Source organism: Triturus cristatus, chromosome 10 (genome assembly GCF_964204655.1).
Source record: "Triturus cristatus chromosome 10, aTriCri1.1, whole genome shotgun sequence".
NCBI lineage: Eukaryota > Metazoa > Chordata > Amphibia > Caudata > Salamandridae > Triturus > Triturus cristatus.
The window spans coordinates 1,088,480,016-1,088,498,497 of NC_140593.1; positions in this window are offsets into that span (position 1 = coordinate 1,088,480,016).

Sequence of the window (18,482 nt, forward strand, 5' to 3'; positions counted from 1 at the left end):
AAAATCCTTCTAGCTGCGGGTCATATCGCCCCACATCACTTTTAAACACTGACTATAAAATCTTTATCTCCATTTTAGCGAACAGGCTGGGGATGGTGGCAAAGGATATCCCCCATCCCGACCAGAAGGGGATCGTGAAAGGGAGACAATTGGCAGACCTCACCCGCGATCTGGTTGGTGCAATTGACATCGCTTCCACCTACTCACTCCCCCTGGCAGCTTTAACCTTGGATGCCACTAAGGCTTTTGACAGGGTAAATTGGATCTACCTGTCAGAAGTTATGGGAAAATTCAACTTGGGAGACAAGTTTTGTCGCACCATACAGTTGCTATATTCGGCACCATCTGCCAAGCTCTTAGTTAACGGTACTCTTACCAAGGCATTTAGTATTACCAGAGGGACTCGACAGGGCTGTCCCCTCTCCCCCCTGTTGTTTGACATTTATATTGAGCCATTTGTATAGAAGCTCAGAGAAGATCTCAACATCGAGCCTTTCAGACACGGGGATTGGGAGAGGAAAGTGGCTTTGTATGTGGATGACATTCTGATATTATCAGCAGATTTGGACACAACTTTCCCAGCAGTAATTAAATTGGCAGAAGAATTTGGGCAGGTCTCAGGTTATGAGATAAACGCTGGAAAAACAGAAATTATGACTTTGAACATCTTGGGCACAGTCCATAGCATAAGTCATAATATGCGCTATCTTGGGGTCAGAGTTGTCCAAGACATAGATAAATTAGCAGATGTCAACTTAATTAGAGTCCTTCGTGAATGTCAGAAGCAGATGAAGACATGGTCTCATCTCCCTTTGTCTATCTTGGGGAGGGTAAACCTTTTTAAAATGTAAATACTACCTCTTCAATACAATCCCTCTACATTTCGACAAGGGCACTATTGAAAAATTTCAACGTTGAATAAACTCTTTTGTGTGGGTGTACAGATCTACCAGGATAGCCTGGAAAAAGCTAAGGCGGAGGAGAGAGAAAGGAGGTCTAGCGTTACCTGATCTTCAATATTATGTGTGGGCTTTTCAACTTACATACTCCCGGATGCTACTACAAACTCTGACTGTCATAGGGGGAGGAGACATGTTACTAGCTATGTTAAAAGAGGCGGGTCTGTTGGAGGTGGGTTTTATGTTTAAATTTGGCGATCAAACATTTTTCAAAAATGTTAAACTGAAGGTCCTACAGGGATTTGCCTGAATATGGGCAAGAATAAAAAACATGACAGGTCTCAACTACTTCTCTAATCTAGCATCACACTGGGACTCACTGGGCTCGCCCGAATACCTTCGGCATAAGCTGGCAATACCACTTAAAGATGCGGGACTGGGAGTATGGGGAGATCTTATTAGCAACAAAACATGCATCTCATGGGAAGATTTAAAGAGCAGTTTGGGTACTGGCCTCTCAAGATTCAAGTATCTTCAGCTACAAAGCTGGGTTCAGTCCCAGATCAGACAGAATAGACATATCAGTGAGGGAAACAGCTTAGAGCAGAGTTGGAGGTTTCTTTTTGGTATTGGGCCGTAGAAGGGGTGGTGGATGGGGATTTTAAGCTGGCCAACGAGCTCTGGAGCGAAAAGATACCAAATGTACAGTGTGATCTACTTTGGGAGGACTCTTTTAAAAATCGCCTCAGCATAGTCAAACCTGCATGGCTGAAGAGAAATCACATTTTTACGTTACATCGAGCATATTTATCCCGCCTTAGGTTATTTAAAATCGTAACAGGCTCTCAAGTCAACTGTAAAAAATGTGGGTTGGCAGAAGCATCGGACTCACATATGTTTAAAGACTGTCCCTCAATCGGTTTGTTTTGGGAAGAAGTTCGAACAACAATGGAGAGTATTCTGTGAATACCAATTCAAAGGGACCTATCTCTGATAATTTTTGGTCTTAACAGCCATATTGTAGGACCAGCTAGATCACTTTTATTTTATTCAATTTTACTGGCAAGGAGACAAATCTGTATACGGTGGGCAGACCCTGTTCCTCCCAAACATTCGGACTGACTGACCTCGTTATATGAAACATCTAAGATGGACTTGGCTAGATTCGGGAGTCGAAAGAACGTTGCATACTGAGACCTGTTGCTTCTCTGGAAGTAGTTAAGATACATTCTTAGATCTGTTATGTTACTTTCATTGGGAAAATCTTATAACGAAGGGCGGGTCCAATGATTATGCCTATCGGAAACTCCCTGGACTATGTTGGGTCTTCCCCCGGGACATCGAAAGAGTCCATCTGGTCATAAAGATCAGGCGGGAGTGAAACCTACCTTCTTTTTCAGGGGGGAAGTAGCAAGTCGGTCTGGAAAGATACCCCTACAGGCTGAAGGTACTGATAGAATCCATCAAAGAGTAGGCGCTATCCCAGACCTTCAAGTAGGGGTATGAACAGTAGGTTTGGCTATTATGGTTAAAGGCGAATGAGGACAAAAAAAAAAGAGATATAGGGTCGATGATCTTGTTTTATAGGGAGGAGCAACGTCTTTTGGATTTCACAGCAATGTAAATGGAATGTATATACAATTTCATCATGTTGCTGTATTATATCTGTGAGTGCGGTATATATAATTACAATTAATGTCAGATTCAGATGAAATGATTGTTAGATTTTCACAATGTTGCTACTCCTAGAAAGTAAATGATAAACAGTAGGTTAAGTTTAGGATGGCAATAGAGGACAGATCTGAAAATGTGCCACCAGATGTTAAGAACACCGCATGGATGTTAAATTAATGCTAGACATGATGTTTCTTTTATAGTTTTTAAGGAAAGGGGAATTATTGTGGTATGTATAATGAATCGAAGGCATGTTTAATGTTGTATCATACCCTTGGAATATAAATCATTGGTTTTGATTTATGTTTTTATTAGATGAAGTTGGATGATAACTAACCCTATTACATTTTTGAATGTACATCATGTGTACTCTTTTGGAAGTATATGTTTAACCTAAATTCAAAAGAGTGGGTTTACTATAGACAGCCTTTCTTAAATGAGTAGATTTTGATTATTTGTTCATTGTTATTGTTGAGGGCTTTTTATTGGTTGAATTTTATTGCTTGTTCCCAGGGTATTTCTTGGTTTAAGCCCTTTTTAAACGTATCCAATGTAAAGATCCAATAAACCTCCTGATGTTTCCTTACCGCTTCAGAGTCTTGGCCTTGTTTTGGTTGAATTTTTTCAACTATGAACCATTTTATATCGTCTGCTGTGTGGTTCATTTGGGTATAATGTTGTACCATAGGTGCTGTAAATTTTTTGGTACGGTACAATGGGGGCGTAATCAGCTAGCGTGGAGACGGAGTCCAAACATGGCTAACAAAACAAAAGATTCTGTAATTGTTTTGTTGTGTTTCAGCTACATGTAACTGCATATTAAATATAATGCACACACCTTCAATGAAAAATAAATGCAATTTAAATGTATCTGTGGGAAATGCTTTTTTTATGGCACTAAAGCTTGGTTGGTTAAGGCAATACACTTAAGGTGTCTGGCTTCGTTTAACCGAACGCTCACTGATTTGAATTTTGGTCAGTTCACTGCAGGAGGCACCCTGAAAAGATATGTCCTCAGCTTTCCGAGACAGCCTGGAAGATTGTCTCCTTCATTTTAACAGAATGGAGCTTTGCTAGCACATCTCTCAAACACTTATTTCCACCCTGGCCTGGGGACCCCACCCTGTGAAGTCTGTCTATTTTGATTTTCATGCCAGAAGAGCCCAATGGTTCAGAGAATAGGCCTGTAACAAAAGCCTCCAAATCTGTCTCCTCCGCGTCCTCCTCCAGATTGCATAGATGAATGCCTCCGGGATCTATTCTCCAAGTCCTTGCATTTTAGGATGGAGGCCTGGAGCTGCGTATGAAGGAGTTTCACTGAGTCCTCCATTTGGCCAGTGCGATGGTGGTCGAGCTCTTGCACTTTAGCTTCAAAGTCCAGTGTGCGGGTGCCGACAGAACCCACATCATGCAGGAGTGAAGTCAGTTTAGTTTGAATATCTGAGCGCAGCGTCTCCAAGGATGCGTTCAGGTCAGACTTGAGTTCTTCGCCCAACTCCCTCTTAAAATCCCGCAGGGATGTGAGGAGATATTCCTTTGTGAACGTCAGGTTGCCTTCTACTCCTCCCTAAGGGGTCCCCCCACATACTTCTGCCTTTGTTAGCTTGAGATTTCTTGGGCGGCATAAAGTCAGTAAGTGTAGATGCCAAGGGAGTCCAAAAGTTGGTGAGGGGGTAAATGAGGCTGCCTCTTGTGGGAAGAATCCGGAGTACAACATCATCACATGGGAGCCGACGCTCTCTCCATTGTGCCTATCGGGCAAAGACGGGGGCCTCGCATCGAGAATCTCCAAGCTCTTCTCAAAGTTGTATGTGCCTCCCAGGCGTCTATTGTTTTCTGAGTCCCCCGGGGCAGTCAAGCCTCAGGTGAGTATGCTGAAGCCGCCCCTACTCACGGTCAGTCCCACTGAGGAACCGCACCACCAACCGATTCACTCTGTACCCACTGCCTTTTAGATTGGAGACTTCTCAAGGGTTTCACTTATAGCAGGTTTGGTTCTGGAAGGATCATCTTGGATCTGGCGAGTGTTGTCTCGTGGATGGCAGTGGAGGCAATGCACCGCCCTCACAAGTCTTCAATGATGCCCTCCCTGCACCTGGGCCCGGTCACTAAAGCGGGACACAAGGATCGAGGCAGCTTGTCCCCCTCTTGAAGACTGGAAGAAGGAACCAGAAGGCACTGCTGAGTCTTCACATCCAATCTTACAGTGTTCCGATATACTGCCATATTGGGGTCAGGCAGGCCTGGAAAACGTCACCCCTCCATTTAAGTAGAAAAGGGAGCGTTACTCTTAAGAAGGCCCCTGATCATCCATCTCCTCCCTCTTGCCTCCTTCTGTGGGAGCCTCAAGACATATAGCCCACTTCCCCCCCAGAGTGCTCCCACCAATAGCAGCAGCACTAGGCCGCACCACGCTGGTCTGCCATATCAGGGTCAGGCAGGCAACACTTTTCTCTGGTCTACTTCTGTATGGTGCATCAGTCCCCGTCCAGCTTAGCCCCCGCTCCTTCCCTGGTGCATCACTGGGGCACCCAGCATGGGCCGTCAGTCACAAGGATCCGCTCCAGCGGGACTCCAACTTCAGCCACTCTGGGACAGTACCTCCACAACTGCACTTTTCCACCCCGCGGCAACGGCCGAGGTCCATGCAGGTCCCACCCTAGTTCTTCACCTTTCACACTGTTTCCTCCCGGGAGGGCTCCGATTCTACCATCCGCAGCTAGTCGAGCCTGGAACCGGGTGCGGGCAACCCCACTTCTCCGTATGCTCACTGGCCGCCACCGCTAATTGCACAGGCTGGTGCCCATCTGCCCTCTTCTCTTCATACGGAGGGAGCATCACACCGTCCATTTGGGGCCTCCGCCTCCGGGCCGTGAATGTCGCTTGCTAATGGACATTTAAGGTTCTGAAGTATAGTTATGCCACAACTATGTGCCTAAGTTGCAGCGGAGGCTCAAGGATCATGTCCGTTCGGCCATCTTGGCTGGACACGTTCCCCCTTAGTTTTATTTTTATTGTTCTTACATTGGCTAGTGTCGTAGTCCTTGACTTCATTGTTTCTTGTTAGGAAGTACTCTATCAGGCCGCTAAGTTCTTAAGCTACTGCAAGAGATTTGGTGCAAGTAATATAGTATGCTGGATAGCTTTTTGACCTAAGGGTTGCTGTAAGAAAGTGAATTATTAATCGTGGTGGATGGTAGTTCACTACAAGTAATAAAGGGCTCACTTCAAATGTTGACAGGGAATGAACTCGGTAGCAACGGCAATGGAGTTCTCTCCCTGCCAATGTTATGGTGCCCCTGCCCTATTTTGATTTGGTTTGACTATAATTTAAGGATGGCAACGACTACTCCGTCTCCGCCATGGTCAAACTTCTCCTACGGCCTGACAGTGCAAGGGGTTTTAGAAAATTGGCTATATGTCCGTCCACCTTATTTAGAAGGGTGGACATTTAGCCATAAGTCTCCTGTCACTGCTAGGATAAACCTGGCTGTAAGGGACACAAAAAAGGGCTCAATCCCCCTACTTCGCCACAGGAGGGAACTCCCATGGTGAGGGTGCATTGTGTTTTTTAATTTTCAAAAAAGAAAATCATGCTTTTTTTAATGGAAAAAGAAGTTTAACTTTGCTGTATGGCTCCGTCATGTTTGAAAGAGCAGTTTGGCAAAGTTTCAAAGCATTGTCAGGAATTGCCTTGCGGGCAATTCTTGTCAATGCTTGAAATGTTTACTGGGCTGACAGACTTTTAAAAATGTGGCAGGCTGCACCTCCATCAGGGCTACTGAAAAATGTACTCCATTGCATTGGCAGAGTAAAGGCTGTACACCCAAATCAAAATCAGGCCATAAGTCACTAACCTAGTAGGTCTAGGCAAAGGTTTCTGTAATTTCAACCTGGGTTCATCCCCTGGTAATTATAGCACAGAGCAGGCAGGCTTAACTTAGACACAACGTGTAAAGCTTTTAGAAGTACCCAAACTGTCAATTTATAAGGGCAGAGTGAAACTTAACAAACAAAATGAAACCAAAACACCAAAAATCCAATAAGAGGAACCGAAGTTATGAATTTTTAAAGATTTAAGGCAAAAAGGGTAGAAAAAAAGTGAAGCGCCAATCAGTAATCACTGCGCATGGTTTACTGGGACCAAAGCACAATTTAAGGCAGACTGCGATGGAGTGCTGGTCAGATACACCAGACTGGTCCATCCTGCTAAAAGATTTTACATTCTGACTTAGTATCTGAAATGGAAGTCAAAATCTTTCAGCAGGGCAAGGCAGTGAGCAATATTTGGCAAGGGTCCATTCAAAGTCAAAAAGGCATTGAGAGATGTCCCTCTGAAGCCATTGTTTTCGGCGGAAAAGCTCAGAGCAGGAAAAGTCAAATGTTGCTCCCGTGGAAGTCCTCTTTTATGTTCCAGTTACTTTTATCTCCTTATCCTGGTCAAGATTTCTACCTTCGGACTTGGCTTCTTTTTTTCTAGCGCTCTAATTCCTTCAGTGGTAAAGCAGCAGGATGTAGCTAGGAAGGTTGCATCAAAGTTAGATAGGCATGTTGCTGTGGTCTGCTGAGCTGAATTTCTAGGTGGGAAAAAGCTACTGGCAGGTCCAACCTGATTTTCTTGTACAGCGTGGTCTCGCCTTGGGCGGATTGACTTGGATGCTTTGTCCAAGTACTCCTGGAAGTCCACAACTTTTTCACAAATTTCAGAATAGGTCTTTCTGGATGCCACAAAGGCTCCCAAGACATAAGTGACACTACTTAGGGATCAGGACTCACTCCAGCAGAAGTCTCCAGTTCTCTTCCAGGTGCAACTGATAACTGGTCACATTACAGGAATTAGGCCTCTTACAGCTTTTGATGTCCCTGTAGCCACACAGGAGGTCAGCCATTTGACCCTTGAAGTCCACTTCTTCATTCCGGATACGAGTGAGAGCAGGTCTCAACCTTCAGGTCTCAAACATCAGGTGCAGTCTTTCCTCCGTTCTTCCACAGATCCAGAAAGAGTTCTAAGGAGCTGAGGGTGACCCCATTAAAATCTACAGAGGCATTTTGTTTGTCAGGCAGGTGAATAGAAGTAAAAAGTGACAAGTTATGGTGCTGTGGACCACAGTAGACAGTCCATTTTGGTAAATTACAGTGGGAGTGCCCTTTGTCCTCCAATATGTACCCTCTGTAAGATTTTAAAATTTGAGAATGTATTAATTGGCATAATGAAGTGATAGTTTAAGAATAAAGCTGTTGAAATAGGATGATGGATATCACATTAACGTGGCTATCTCTCATTCAGTTTTTTTATTAGTTTGAAAAAACTTTACGCTGTAATAAGTGGGTTTGAAACATAGGTTGGTAAAAAAACAATACTATGAATATGCATGTTTTGCTACTTTCACGCAACGTGCTCCAAAGCACATGCAGTGAATTTCCTTTTGTTTTCTCATCCAGATTTTAATGTTATTACTCTAGTTCTATATTAGAACTGAATGGCACAGCTCATAGACATAGAACAGAGCTTTCCAAACTGTGTGTCTCGACACAGTACTGTGTCGCCTGCAAATAGTGGGCGTGTCGCGGGATGACACCGGTATGAACGGCCATTTAGCACATAACTGCAGCTAATTAAGAGGTATTCCTTTAAAAGAGTGTCAGCAAACACCGCCGCAGCAGCGCAGACTCAGAGACACTCTGCCCTATGGGGTTCGGGTGATTCACAACAAAGCCTCATTAACAAGTAAATGGTCTTTGAAAGACCTGCGAAGTGTGTGTGCCCAGGAAGCTGGGGTGAGGTGACAGAGGGTGAGGGAGGGAGAGAGAGGGAGAGAGAGGGAGGGAGACGGAGAGAGAGAGGGAGGGAGACAGAGAGAGGGAGACAGAGAGAGAGAGAGGGAGACAGACAGAGGGAGGGAGAGGGAGAGAGAGGGAGGGAGACAGACAGAGGGAGGAGGGTGATAGAGGGAGGGAGAGAGGGAGACAGAGGGATGGAGACAGAGGGAGACAGAGAGGGAGACAGAGGGCGACAGAGGGAGGAGGGCGACAGAGGGAGGGAGACAGACAGAGGGAGGGGGACAGGGAGACAGACAGACAGAGAGAGACAGAGGGAGAGAGACAGAGAGAGAGGGAAACCATGGGAGAGAGAGAGAGACAGAGGGAGGGAGACAGAGGAAGGGAGTCCGGTGTAGACAGAGGGAGGAAGAGGGGACAGAGAGAGGGAGACAGATAGAGGGAGATAGAGGTAGACAGAGGGAGAAGGAGACAGAGAGAGAGGGAGACAGAAAGAGAGAGGGAGACAGAGAGAGAGTGAGACAGAGGAAGACAGAGACAGAGGGAGACAGAGAGAGAGGGAGACAGAGAGAGAGGAAGACAGAGAGAGAGGGAGACAGATGGAGGGAGACAGAGGGAAGGAGACAGAGGGACAGACAGAGGGAGACAGGCAGAGGGAGACAGACAGACAGATGGAGGGAGGAGGGCGACAAAGGGAGAGAGGGAGGGAGAGAGGGAGGGAGACAGAGGGATGGAGACAGAGGGAGACAGAGAGGGAGACAGAGGGCGACAGACAGCGGGAGGAGGGCGACAGAGGGAGAGAGGGCGACAGACAGAGAGAGACAGGGAGGGAGACAGACAGAGAGAGACAGACAGAGGGAGAGAGACAGAGAGAAAGGGAAATCGTGGGAGAGAACGAGAGACAGAGGGAGGGAGACAGAGGAAGGGAGTCCGGGGTAGACAGAGGGAGGGAGAGGGAGACAGAGATAGGGAGACAGATAGAGGGAGACAGAAGGAGAAGGAGACAGAGAGAGGTAGACAGAATCCCCCTTGGGTGGTTTGGGCTCGCTCGCTACGCTCGCTCGGCAGCAGGCGGACTTTGTGCATGGTTGAAAGGGTTGGCAGTGCGTGAACCAGCCCTTTTTGTGTCGTAAATCACTGGGGCATGTGTTAATGTGTGCATGATTATATTCTTGCTTCAGGCACAAACCTAACCTTACACCCAGTTTTGCCAGTCACTGTCTTTGTTCGAACAGATTCACAATTGCTTTAGTAACCTTCCTGCTTTCTCAAATTTTCTTGACAATGCACCATTTGCCCACTGTTATTTCAAAAAAAATTCCGAACCCGCCTTAGGTGGTTCGGGCTCGCTCGCTACGCTCGCTCGCTACACTGCCTCACTGTGTCCCAAAATGATGCATCTCCAAAAAGTGTGTCACCAACATAAAAAGTTTGGAAAGCTGTGACATAGAAGATAAACTATAGTACAAACGATAAGACTGATGGGTGTCATAGATGGGTTCACCTCAGCAAGCTTTTAGGCTTAAGGAAGCACAACAATTCAATGCAGTCATGTGACTGGATGCGGCTGCGTGGAGCTCACCCTACTGACAGGCACTGAGGGGATCATGCAGCACTGCCTCAGATTCTATCCTTGGTTCCTCAGTGGTGTGTACTATATATGTTCTTTGTAAAATATAGATCAAAGAATGCTAAATGGGGGTGAGGACCATAAGATAGATTTTTAACACAGAGTAGAACCATATCGGTTTTTGTGTGCTCTTAAAATTGTACCTCATGTTTGTTAAATGAATAGGAAATCACAGAATTTCTGTGGATTGAAGCTGCCAAACAAAATCTGCTACAAAACAAAGTGAATGATGAAAATAGAATCTCCCATAAAGATATGCCCTGGGTGAGAGGAGGTTGATGACGCGTCCCTCAGGCATTTCAGGGAGGTTGTAGTACCAGACATGCAGGTTGTGCTATGGGCCAGACGTTGGGTCGAGGTAGGGCAGAGGAGTCAGTTATGGGGTTAAGGGGCACAGTTCAGGGAAGAGCTGTCTGTTTGCTTCTTCACAGGCACATCACGTGGCCAGATTTAGGTTTCTATATTTCCTAGCTAGAGCAGGATGATTGGCAGGGGTTTGTTTAGCAGTGTTAGGCATTTTCCCAGTGGTGATGGAGTAATTGTGGATAAAGAATGCTCAATGAGAATAACAGGTGGCCAATGAGGCGCTATGGGAGTCAGTTGGCCTAACAGCTAGGGCGGTCTACCTCGAATCTGGGGAACTGGGTTCGAGTCTAGGCAATGACGCTGAACATCCTGTGATTCTGGGCAAATCACTTAATCTCCCCGTGACTAACAAAAAAATAAATGTGTCCTCATGTAATGCAACTGGTGCTATGTGAAGCGCTCTTATACCCGATTCGGGTCAAGTTTGCACTGTATAAAACTCTGAAAAAAATAAAAAAAAATAAAAAAAAACTAAGGGCCTGATTCACAAAGAGCTTCTGCAGTTGTGGTGGAGGATTCACAGTTGTGGCGGGATCACTGCACCCGTGGCAGGATCTCCGCAATGAGAAACTGCAATGCAGAGATTTTGCCACGACTAAGAAAGGCTCTTTGTAAATCAAGACCTTAAAATACCTTTGTTTCATAGCTTTTGCTTTACCTATGTCCTATCTTTATTTTATTTTTTTGTCCTCATTCATAAATAAGTCATTTTTTGAGAAGTATGAGCTCAGGTGAAGTTTCGAAGGAGAGAGGCTTCTTTTTGGTTCAGCGGTTGCAACCGTCTCCTAATTTCCTGAGTACCAGACTCATATGAACCAGGCAAACAGAGGATTTTTATCGACCTGGGTGTTATACCTCTTCCCTGCCATGGTTTTACTTATTTCATAATCAATGGATCTTATATAGGTGTTATCTAATACAAATTTGTTACCCAATCTTCCCAGGCCACCCAGTTTGCTGCTCTTTTTTTGATAGGCAGCTACAATCTAGGCTGTTTACTCTATTTACAGACCTAACCCAATCCAAATATTCCGGTGGTAAGGGGGATACCCATTTCAAACAAATTTCCCTTCTTGTCAATGATATTAAAAACAAATAGCAATTGTGCGTGCCTATTTTATAAGTTTTATCTGTGACCTATTGCCTAACAGAACCCCGAAAATCACCAAAGCAAGGCTTACCTCTGTCACATGGCCCATTGAGACATTGTCGTCCTCACTAAGTTAGCATGACCACGCTGCAGCCTGCCTGCTGCTTTGCGCACGTTACTACACGTTTTTATTTTTGCAATATTTTTTATGGCCGCTTTCACATGAGAACTCATTGCTGTGTTCGCTCTCTGCATGTTCCTGGGATTTTGACTGAACATTATGTGCAAGGTCGAACAACAATGCCCCCTGTTATTTTGTTCTGGCCAGACCATAGCCCTTAGACAAAACATACAGATGCAGCTGTTGTTTGTATAAATGTACTTGGGCTTTATTAGAGTACAAGAATATGTGGTACACATTTGGAGAGGGACCTTTCCAGAGTGAAGAGCGAGATAGCACCTATGATGTAGATCTACCATCTATGAGGTATGCTGACAAAGCCCAGAGATCTTCTGATATATAATAATATTACTCCATAGCAAGAAGACTGAGGGAGGTTAGGCTCTATTGTCTTTCCATGATGACACCTCCCTTCATGATTTATGGGCTCGCTACTATGCTGACTTTATTTGTACTCTGCATTTTCCTGCTTGTTGTAGCACGTATACTGCATGTTAGGGCACGTTAGTTGAAATAAATATTTTAAACAGTTTCGTGTCTCTGTCAGATCTTTTTGTTGACAAGTACAAGAGTGCGAGTGAAAGGGTGAGTCTTGTTACAGTGATTCCTGAGAGGTCTTTGAGTGTTGTGTTCTGGGGTGTCTAATCATTTGTTTCTCTGTGAGTGAGTAGGAGAGCACGTGAGACACTATAGCTAGTCGGGCCTGGGCTCATGGGTACTAAGGTGATAGGAAGACCCAGTCCCTATACACCAAGGTCCTATAATCATGCGCATAGTTCTGTGCTTGTGCATAATCCCTGCAACATGGCGCCACCAACGTTTGGTCTGGTACTTATACGTACTTACATACGAAGCGGATGTTCCTGGCCTATGCAAACCTTGGTTTGGTGAGGAGCGGACCCACTGCTGGTGGCCGGAGAGTTGTTGAAGGATTCTTTGCATTCCGTTGGTTGAAGTTTCGAGTCGGACCCCAGGTGAGTCTCATGTTGGGACCGGAGGAGAAAGTTGGCCTGCCATGTCAGGATTCATGTTCGAATGTTCTACAAAGTTGTATGGTTTTGAACTGACTTAACTGTTTCTACTGGATTCTGAACAAAGAAAGAGGACACTGAGATGCTGTGAGGGGATTAAATACGGCAGTGGCTCCATGGTTGGTCACGTGATATTATGGGAAATGTAGTACTATAAAAAACTTTATTGTGATTGACTGCTGTTGAAAAGTAGTAAAGAAAAGAGAAGCATAATCCTCCCCTCCGTGTCCTTAATAGAATTGAAAATTCTTGTCACGGATGTGTGCAAATTTTTAATTATAGCTTGGTTTCTCTCGAATATTGCAAACTTACTTTTAATTTCTGCAGTTAAGGTGTCCAGTATCTCTGCCAGACCCGGCTGTTTCTCAACATCTTTATTTATGCTGGGGTTATCCATCGTAACAGACGGATGTTTGTCCTCGGACTGGCCCGGTGAAGTGTTTTTTGTGCTGTCTCCCAGCACCTGATATCTGTTAGTGGTCTCGATGTCTGCAAAAAGAGCCTCTGCTCTTCTATGTCTGTCAGTCTCCATTACGGTTATACTTTTTCATTTCCGTCAATAATATTATTTAATGCATCAACAGCAGGGGAGGGAAGATTTATTACGTCGGACCCATTAGCCTGTACCTTGAAGAAGGTTCTTAATGAAGGGATTATTTTGACTCGCTCAGCTTTTTAATCAGATAAAGCTGAAGGGTCTTTTGCTTTAGATGGGATTGGGGTTGTGTGAGAAAGTGGGTTTCTGTTGCAGTAAACCCCTCCCATTTTTCTTTTTTTGTTGCCAGACTACTGATACTCTTTGACTTGGTGTGCCCTGGGCTCCTGCCAATCAGGTGCCCAGGGCCTGTGTTCCTTCCCTAAAACTGCCTAACAGCCTAAACCCAATTGGCATCTCTGGCCACATGTCAGCCCCCGGTAAATGGTACCCTAGGTACCTAGGGTCCTGTGACCAGAGAAGACCCCTAAGGGCCGCAGCACTTATTGTGCCACCCTTGGAGGCCCTGACAGACACACACTGTCCTTGCAGGCTGAGTGTCTTGGTGCATAACCAAACAGAGAGTCGACATCGCACACAACCCTGTGTGCCATGCCCACAAACACACTGCCCTGGCATACCTCAGTCACCCTTCTAGCTGGGTGCACTATGCCAGTGGTGAGGGTATAGGGGCAAGAGCCCTGTACCCCTACAGTACCCAGGTCCATTCCTGGGCACTGTAAGTGCAGTGCTGCCATTAAAGAGTATATGGTGCTTGGAGGTCGTCATCACGAACTCCACAGCACTATGATGCTGAAGACTGAGAAGTTTGATATCAAACTTCTCAGCACATTAAACCCACACTGATGCCAGTGTGGGATTTAATGTAAGATGCACGACAGAGGGCAACTTAGAGTTGCCCCCTGAACCTAACCTACAATCCACGTCCTGTCTGAGAGGCTGCCTAGGCTGCCACACAGCTGACATGTTGCTGGACCCCTGGGTAGAGAGCCTTCCGCTCTCCTGGGCCTGCAACAATGCACATCCAGGGCGAGGTGCTAGGTCTCCTCCCCCAAGATGGGCAGGGGAAGCTTCAAAGGCATGCCGCCTTTGTGAGCTTCTCCAGGCCACTTGCTGTACTCAGCAACTGGCCCCCACCGGTTCTAGCCCCCACTCTGGCGGGAAGACTGGCGGGAAACCCCAACAGAGGAAAGGGGGTGTGCCAGCCTCTGCCAACCCCACCCCTCAGGTGGGGGAGGCAAGATGAAGCACATCTCCGGGATCTCACCATCTTGAAGATGGGGAGCCCTGCCCAGTCAGGACTAGGCTACTGCCCACCTCCCACAGGAGAGTGGCAGGATAGGGGGTGTACCCACCCCAGGGAAGGGACCCATTGGTCCCTGCCCTTTACCTACCTGTAATGCCCCTAAATTTAGTATTTAGGGGCACCCTGAACCTTCCTTCCTCAGATCCCGAATCCGAAACAAGCAAGAAGAACAAGAAACAAGAAGACGTGCCGTGCAGCTGCTAACGAGAGGAAGACACCAACTGATTTGACCCCAGCCCTACAGACCTGTCGACCCTCGAACCTGCTCCTGCTAAACCACGGTGTCTCCAGTGGTCAGTAATCTCAAAAACCCTGGAGGACCTGACTGCCTTGTGGCTCTAAAAGACTGGGACTTCCACGAGCAGTGGTTCTGTTCAAAGCGAGTAACAGACCCCTGGCACTAGCTAGGAACCGCGACTCCTGCACACTCTGCACCTGCCAAGCCTGGCCTGTGCCGGAGTGGACAAAGACCATGAGGACGTCCCTCCAGTGACTGTGACTCAGAATGCAGCACCCAAGGACCCTCCTCGACGCTCCTGACGACGCCTGCAGCCTCAACACCAGAGACCCCCCCCAACCGCGACCAGCTGAGGGTAAGATTTCCCGATGTGAAAAGACACCCCTGCACCCGGCGCACTGCGGCCCCCTGTGCCCAGCTCCTGGGTGCCTACCTAACCTACAGCTTCCCAACGTACCTCTCGAAGTGGTGGTCGCACCTGAAGAATCTTCGTCCCCAAGCTTGCAGCCTTTATTCGTCTTGTAGCTTCTCCATAGAAATCCATTGAGCGCCCGATGGCTCAAAAGCACCCTGCAACCAGCCGCCCGAGTGCCCCTGGGAGTGCAACAGCTATCCTAATCTACTTCCCCACTTGCCCTGAGTAAGTGACGAGGAGCCCAGCTCCCACAGCCGCGTGGCCTGCTTCCCCGCAGCCACCAACCAAAGGCCCGTGCCCGCCATAGGATAACATTGGGCCTAACTCTCTCTGCACCCGGCTGCCCCTGTGAAGCACAAGGGGGTAACAACTGTACCTACCTGACCCTGGGAGACCCCTGAGTCTATGCCCAGAACCTTAACTCTGCCAATCGAGTACTTACCCAAAAGCTGATAACTCACTTTTCTTCCATAGGGTAACATTGACTGGTTTCACTTGGAAATTCTTCTGTCGAGTTTTGAAACTTTAAAATATTCACCTAGAATCAGCCGAATAACGAAAACGAAATTACTCACCTGTTATCAGGAGAGATCCCAGTGCTGGATCTTGGTGCCCATCACTGACCCTGAAAAGTAATTACAACTGTACTTACAGCTAACTTGATTTTCCTCCAAAGGATAACACTGCCTGGTTTTCACCAGAAATTCTTCGAAGTCTCGATTTTTGAAACTTACAAGTATTCCTTAAAAATCGCCTGTATAATAAAAACGATTTCTTTCAACTGTTTACAGGAGATGCACCAGTGCTGGGTCCAGGATCCAACACTGAGTAAGAAAAGTAACGATAACACTACTTACGTGCTCAGTGAATTTCCTCCCATAGGATAACATTGGTGATTCTATGTGAAAAAGTTTCTAAGTGTCAACTTTTAAAATACAGTTATATTCCTTAAAAATCATACCTGTAACCAAAACGTTTTTACTCACCTGCTTCCACGAAATGTCCCAGGACTGAATCTAGGATCCAGTCCTGTGGTAAGAAAAATAATCGAAAAAGTAATTAATTGCATTTACTTAGAAATTCCCATTGAGCTCAATGTTATAATTGTGTTTGAATTGTGGTGGATGGTAGTTCACAACAAGAAATAAAGGGCTCAATTCAAATGTTGACAGAGAATGAACTCGGTAGCAACGGCAATGGAGTTCTCTCCCTGCCAATGTTATGGTGCCCCTGCCCTATTTTGATTTGGTTTGACTACAATTTAAGGATGGCAACGACTACTCCGTCTCCGCCATGGTCAAACTTCTCCTACGGCCTGACAGTGCAAGGGGTTTCAGAAAATTGGCTATATGTCCGTCCACCTTATTTAGAAGGGTGGACATTTAGCCACAAGTCTCCTGTCACTGCTAGGATAAATCTGGCTGTAAGGGGCACAAAAAAGGGCTCAATCCCCCTACTTCGCCACAGGAGGGAACGCCCATGGTGAGGGTGCATTGTGTTTTTTAATTTTCAAAAAAGAAAATCATGCTTTTTTTTAATGGAAAAAGAAGCTTAACTTTGCTGTATGGTTCCGTCATGTTTGAAAGAGCAGTTTGGCAAAGTTTCAAAGCATTGTCAGGAATTGCCTTGCGGGCAGTTCTTGTCAATGCTTGAAATGTTTACTGGGCCGACAGACTTTTAAAAATGTGGCAGGCTGCACCTCCATCAGGGCTACTGAAAAATGTACTCCATTGCATTGGCCGAGTAAAGGCTGTACACCCAAATCAAAATCAGGCCCTAAGTCACTAACCTAGTAGGTCTAGGCAAAGGTTTCTGTAATTTCAACCTGAGCTCATCCCCTGGTAATTATAGCACAGAGCAGGCAGGCTTAACTATAACACAACGTGTAAAGCTTTTAGAAGTACCCAAACTGTCATTTAATAAGGGCAGAGTGAAACTTAACAAACAAAATGAAACCAAAACACCAAAAATCCAATAAGAGGAACCGAAGTTATGAATTTTTAATGATTTTAGGCAAAAAGGGTAGAAAAAAAGTGAAGCGCCAATCAGTAATCACTGCGCATGGTTTACTGGGACCAAAGCACAATTTAAGGCAGACTGCGATGGAGTGCTGGTCAGATACACCAGACTGGTCCATCCTGCTAAAACATTTTACATTCTGACTTAGTATCTGAAATGGAAGTCAAAATATTTCAGCAGGGCAAGGCAGTGAGCAATATTTGGCAAGAGTCCTTTCAAAGTCAAAAAGGCATTGAGAGATGTCCCTCTGAAGCCATTGTTTTCGGCGGAAAAGCTCAGAGCAGGAAAAGTCAAATGTTGCTCCCATGGAAGTCCTATTTTGTGTTCCAGATACTTTTATCTCCTTATCCTGGTCAAGATTTCTACCTTCGGACTTGGCTTCTTTTTTTCTAGCGCTCTAATTCCTTCAGTGGTAAAGCAGCAGGATGTGTCTAGGAAGGTTGCATCAAAGTTAGATAGGCATGTTGCTGTGGTCTGCTGAGCTGAATTTCTAGGTGGGAAAAAGCTACTGGCAGGTCCAACCTGATTTTCTTGTACAGAGTGGTCTCGCCTTGGGCGGATTGACTTGGATGCTTTGTCCAAGTACTCCTGGAAGTCCACAACTTTTTCACAAATTTCATAATAGGTCTTTCTGGATGCCACAAAGGCTCCCAAGACATAAGTGACACTACTTAGGGATCAGGACTCACTCCAGCAGAAGTCTCCAGTTCTCTTCCCGGTGCAACTGATAACTGGTCACATTACAGGAAGGAGGCCTCTTACAGCTTTTGATGTCCCTGTAGCCACACAGGAGGTCAGCCATTTGACCCTTGAAGTCCACTTCTTCATTCCGGATACGTGTGGGAGCAGGTCTCAACCTTCAGGTCTCAAACATCAGGTGCAGTTTTTCCTCCGTTCTTCCACAGATCCAGAAAGAGTTCGAAGGACCTGAGGGTGACCCCATTAAAATCTACAGAGGCATTTTGTTTGTCAGGCGGGTGAATAGAAGTAAAAAGTGAGTGACATCCGCCAAATGCTGGTGAGTTGACAAGTTATGGGGCTGTGGACCACAGTAGACAGTCCAGTTTGGTAAATTACAGTGGGAGTGCCCTTTGTCCTCCAATATGTACCCTCCGTCAGACTTTAAAATTTGAGAATGTATGAATTGGCATAATGAAGGGATAGTTTAAGAATAAAGCTGTTGAAATAGGATGATGGATATCACATCAACGGGGCTATCCCTCATTCAGTTTTTTTATTAGTTTGAAAAAACTTTACTGCTGTAATAAGTGGGTTTGAAACATAGGTTGGTAAAAAAACAATACTATGAATATGCATGTTGTGCTAATTTCACGCAACGTGCTCCAAAGCACACGCAGT